This window comes from Palaemon carinicauda, chromosome 33 (genome assembly GCF_036898095.1).
Source record: "Palaemon carinicauda isolate YSFRI2023 chromosome 33, ASM3689809v2, whole genome shotgun sequence".
Lineage (NCBI taxonomy): Eukaryota > Metazoa > Arthropoda > Malacostraca > Decapoda > Palaemonidae > Palaemon > Palaemon carinicauda.
In genome coordinates this window covers 83,879,671-83,885,638 of record NC_090757.1, presented here as the reverse complement: position 1 = coordinate 83,885,638, position 5,968 = coordinate 83,879,671, and the positions used below count along the sequence as shown (strand labels likewise).

At 40.0% G+C, this 5,968-nt stretch overlaps 1 pseudogene; it reads right to left on the bottom strand.

Annotated features, from left to right (window-relative positions):
- Nucleotides 1-446: 446 nt before the first annotated feature.
- On the bottom strand, nucleotides 447-1,899 carry LOC137626294 (uncharacterized; annotated as a pseudogene).
- Between the last annotated feature and the right edge of the window lie 4,069 nt (nucleotides 1,900-5,968).

Below are 5,968 nucleotides of genomic sequence, written 5' to 3'. Positions count from 1 at the left end.
GGGTGACACAGGTCCCTCGCCCAGAGATAGATTTTTCCTTTGTCAAAATCCGTTTTCTGGGCTCAACCTATGTCGCTCCGTGAAATAGTAACAGAGAATTGGTACCATAAGCTTGGAAATACACATAAAATTAAGGAACTGAAATAAAACAGAATAATTTAATTAAGAGTGTTTTAATAATAAACCTTAATATACCAATCTCTTAAATTACAATACCAGGTCAGAGACCCAGAACTTATTGGTAAAAATAGAGAAAAACTTCCAATAAATAAAGAACATGAGATGTCTAAATATAATACAAAAAGCACCAGTAATATATAAACATCATAAACATGGGTTAAAGTGCAATCCAAATGAAGGTCAAGGTTAAGGCAGGGACAATAAGCAAGGCAGGTAAGACAAAAGGCACTAAAAGGAAAAAAAATATATATGAAGATAGGACCCTGTTATAATGGTTCTGTTATATCCGGGGGAACCACATTCCCTGCTGCCACTGTTGCAAATTTTAGGGCTTCCAAGGATTTTAAATAGTGGCGTTTGAATACTGCTGGCGATTTACAGCTTGTATATCTTTTTAATTCTTCAAAATTCATATGATGAAAATAATTGATTGAAGTTGCTACTGCTCGGATATCATGGGCATATGGGACTGATTCCAGGTTGGCTTGTTTAATAAAATAAAGAATCTGTTGTCTAATTCCTTTCAGGGAAATGGTTCCTTCATTCTCTCTAATAAACAAAGGGCCTGGAGACTTATTAGGAGTTCTATTCAAATAGGCTTTCAGAGTGTTAACTGGGCACAGAGATAGGTCCTGTGGAAGTGGGACAATTTTCCACGGGGTCCATCTATTCTGTGGGTCCTCATTCTTTGCTAAGAATTTTATATCTGGAGAGATTAATATTTCACCAGAAGAAAGAAAGTCAATGTGATCTGGTTCTCTAGATAATGTTGAGAGTTCAGATATTCTGACTCCTGAAGCTAAACTTAACAAAAATAGCATCTTTCTAAGAAGCGTTATATAAGTGCACGAGTCATTATCATTGTCAGAAGCTAGTTTAAGGACATCATTTAAAAACCAGGAAACCGTGTGAGGACGATTTACTGGTTTTAGTCTAGCACAAGCTCTTGGGATAGACAAAAAATTCGAATCTGTAAGATTAATATTGAACCCGAACTGAAATATTTTCTTTAAAGCAGACTTAATTGTAGTAATAGTATTAGCAGCTAGTCCTCCTTCAAACAAAGTTCTGAAAAAGGTAACTGCCAAATTCGTAGTCATTGTCTGAACATCTGAGTCTTTAAAAAATTTGGCTAACTTCCTTACAGCAGAATCATATTGCCGAAGGGTAGATTCCCTTTTGTCTGACTCTAGGAACACTGTGTTAAGAGGGTCAATCTCAGCATCTTTTTGTGCTGCAAATTTCATGAAGTCCATAAAGTTAGGGCACTCTGAATTCTTGAGGAAGCTGACATTCTGCGAGTTTGTACTAGTTGCTTTTGTGCCAATTGGGATCTACTAGGGCAATCCGTCCTCTGAAAGTCCTGAGCTTGTCTAGGACTTTCATTAGCATGTTTATAGGTGGAAACAGATAAATCCTCCGCCAGTCTATGGACATGGAGTCTGTGGCATAGGCCAGAGGGTCCAGGTTGGGGGCTACATAACATTATAGTTTGTGGTTGGATTCTGTGGCAAATAGATCTACTTGGAGATCCGGAACTTGTTGGCAGATCCAATTGAATGACTTTTCGTCTAAGGACCATTCCGACTCCAGCGGAGTTGTCCTTGAAAGTGCATCCGCGACTACATTCCTTACACCCGCCAGGTGAACAGCTGACAGGTGCCAATGGTTCTTTGTTGCCATTGAGAAGATTACTATCATCACATGATTTATGTGACTTGATTTGGAACCTCCCCTGTTGATGTAGTGGACTATCACCGCATTGTCTAGTATTAGTCTTATATGTTGTTTCTTTGACGGGGAGAGTCTTTTTAGAGTCAAGAGCACTGCCATGGCCTCTAGGATATTGATGTGTAGTTGACGGAATGTCACTGACCACAAACCTTGGACCTTTTCGTATTGGGAGTAGCCTCCCCAACTACTTAGGGAGGCATCCATATGAATTACTAATGCCGGCGGTGGGAATTAAAGAGGTACTGATTTTGCCAGGTTTTTGACTTTCGTCCATGGCTGAAGTCTTTTCCTTAGTATTGATGGAATCTGAGAAATTTTGTTTCGATTTTTTTTCTGTTTGCTTTGGATCGCCAAACTCGATTGATGTCCTTCAGTTTGGCTTTCAGTAGTGTGTCTGTTACTGAGGCAAACTGGAGTGAGCCTAAGATTCTTTCTTGGTTTCTCCGGGATGTTAGTTTGTCCTTGAGAAAGCTTTTCATTTTTCTTGCTATCTCTTTCCTCGGTTTTGGTGGAATCGACCGCTTGTGTGTGGTCAGGTTCCATTGTAGACCTAACCACTGGAAGCATGTTGCCGGAGTAAGACGGGACTTTTTAAAATTTATTTTGAACTCTAAGTGTTCCAGGAACTTTATTACTTTGTCCGTCGCCCTGTGGCATTCCTCGACGCTGTTGGCCCAAATAAGCCAATTGTCTAGGTAAGCCACTATTTGTATTCCTTGAGTTTTCAGCTCTTGGACTACTGTCTCCACCAACTTCTTGAATATTCTGGGTGCTATATTGAGTCCAAACGGCATCACTTTGAAGGTATATGCCCGTTTGCCTAGCTTGAATCCTAGGAAAGGACGAAAATGCCTTGCTATCGTAACATGATATTAAGCGTCTGTAAGATCTATAGAGGTGGTGATGGCCCAACGGGGAAGTAAGGTCCATACCTGCGAGACGGTCAGCATATGGAACTTGTTGCATTGAATGTATGTATTCAAATAGGACAGATCTAAGATGACTCTTCGTTTGTCTGAGTCTTTCTTTGGCAGGCTGAACAAGCGACCTTGAAATTTTAAGTGTTATCTCTTTTATTGCATTCTTTAGAAGGAGATCTATGGAGAAAAGTGTTAGATCTGCCATTGGAATCTGATAAAAACTGGTCAGTAGAGGGGGGCCTTGTATCCATCTCCACCCCAGGTCTTTTGTTAATATGCTGTGTGCCCATTTGCTGAAAGTCCAACGGCTCCGGATGAGGTATAGCCTCCCTCCTACCTGAGGAGTCTCATTGGTTTACAGAAGGTGTGCTACCACGACTCCCTCGGAATCCTCTGTCCCTCTCGGAAGCTCTACTGCTGCTTCTATGGCAAAAGGTTCCCCTAGCTGTACTACCTCTCGCATGCCTATTATACCCGTGAAACACTCCTTGTGATTCAAAGGAAGGGTTATAAGCCGGAGACGTAGTGAACGGAGTAGTGGCTGGTTGATGTTGAGATGGCTGACTTACCAACACATATTGTTGTTGTGGCAGAGGTTTAGAGGTGGAAGGGTGGCTCACCTGGGATACAGGCAATGCCTATACCACAGTTTGAGCTTGTGGACCTTGGAAGGATTGAAACTTCCTTGGTCTTTTCCTGCCTCTTGATTGTGTTCCGGTGGGCTCAAATTTTATTTTAGGAATTAGACCCAACCGGACTCTGAGGCTTTGGTTGACCCTGGTTGCTTCTCCAAGGACGCTATTAACCACGTCCTCTAGGAATAGGTCCACTCCCCAGATCAAGACCTTAATTAGTCTGTTAGGCTCAGGCCTAATGGTGGCCTCAGCTAAGACGTGTTTCCGGCAATTACGTCGAGCCACAGCAAAGTCATATGTATCACACTGAAGTGTGTGAAGCAAGGACTTTGTTAGGATCTCAAAGAGTGGCTCCTCAGCGTAGACTAACGAAGTCATCTCCACCATCGTGGCTGAGTTGATAGATCTACTCAGCTTGATTCTTGTTTCGTACTCCAACTTAATCAGCGAGTCCAGTAGCCTGGGGAGTCATTCACTGAACTGTGTGGTGGCACAGTCTGGGTTCAATTTCCCTGCCATGAAAGTAGCTGGGGCGTCAATCCAGCATTCTTGGTCTCCCGGGAACAACAGGGAAGTTAGGTCTTGCCATCAGAAGAGGATTTCTATATTGTACACATTGCTGTACCACATTATTATTATTATTATTATTACTATCCAAGCTACAACCCTAGTTGGAAAAGCAAGATGCTATAAGCCCAGGGGCTCCAACAGGGAAAAATAGCCCAGTGAGGAAAGGAAATAAGGAAATAAATAAATGAAGAGAACAAATTAACAATAAATCATTCTAAAATAAGAAACAACGTCAAAACAGACATGTCATATAATAAACTATCAACAACATCAAAAACAAATATGTCATAAATAAACTATAAAAAGACTATGTCCGCCTGGTCAACAAAAAAGCATTTGCTCCAACTTTGAACTTTTGAAGTTCTACTGATTCAACCACCCGATTAGGAAGATCATTCCACAACTTGGTCACAGCTGGAATAAAACTTCTAGAGTACTGCGTAGTATTGAGCCTCGTGATGGAGAAGGCCTGGCTATTAGAATTAACTGCCTGCCTAGTATTACGAACAGGATAGAATTGTCCAGGGAGATCTGAATGTAAAGGATGGTCAGAGTTGTGAAAAATCTTATGCAACATACATAATGAACTAATTGAACGACTGTGCCAGAGATTAATATCTAGATCAGGAATAAGAAATTTAATAGACCGTAAGTTTCTGTCCAACAAATTAAGATGAGAATCAGCAGCTGAGGACCAGACAGGAGAACAATACTCAAAACAAGGTAGAATGAAAGAATTAAAACACTTCTTCAGAATAGATTGATCACCAAAAATCTTGAAAGACTTTCTCAATAAGCCTATTTTTTGTGAAATTGAAGAAGACACAGACCTTATATGTTTCTCAAAAGTAAATTTACTGTCGAGAATCACACCTAAAATTTTGAAAGAGTCATACATATTTAAAGAAACATTATCAATACTGAGATCCGGATGTTGAGGAACCACCGTCCTTGACCTACTTACAATCATACTTAGAATGTCTTAGAATAAAGATTTGGTCAGTACAACTTCTACCTTTTCGAAATACTGATTGTCCATCTCTTAGCTTTTCATCAAACTTTCGCTCTCGTCTCTTTAGATTGAACATACTATATATTTTCATGACAACTGGCGTAAGTGTGATGCCTCTGTAATTATTGCAATCAGCCAGGTCTCCTTTTTTTGCCCTTTTCACCAACACTTGTAGCTCCCATTCATCAGGTTTTGCCTCTTCATGCCACTTTCTGGAAAATAATCGTGTAAGTATTCTGGGAGTCACTACCTTTTCTGCAAATATCATCTCAGCAGTTATTCCATCGTATCTAAGGACCTTTAACTCTTCAGTTTTTTAATGATAGCTTTGACTTCAAACACACCGAATTCATTAAAGGGCACATCAAGGTCTTCCTCAGCTTCAGGTATATCAATCAGATTATTCCCTTCATATCTCCTATTCATGACCTCACTAAAGTGTTCCATCCAATGTTGCCTTTCTTCCTCTTTTGGTGTGATGACAGATCCATATCTCTTTTTAATGGGTATATGCTTCTTTGCCCCAGCAGAAATTTCATTAATAATTCTGTGAGCAATTCTTACACCATAGCCACTTCCCGAATTCATAGCTTTGTCTAAATATTCTCTCCATTCATTCCTGGCTTTTGTTTTGACTTTACTATCAATACTGGAATACATAGTATGGTATACATTGTAATTCTCATTACTTCCTCGTAAACTTTCAATAGTTAATTTCTGTCTTTGTCTCCTTTTTATAGTATCCTAAGTATCCTTTGATATGCCATTTCTGCTTTTGGTGTCATCATCATTCTTACCCTTTCTCTTCCAATTCCATCTGTTCTTCCTGAGTAGATATATATTTCGCCTTGATCTAAAATTTCTTTCCCAATCCCCTTACAACATGTTACCGTTAGGGCCAAGATATCCAAACTATG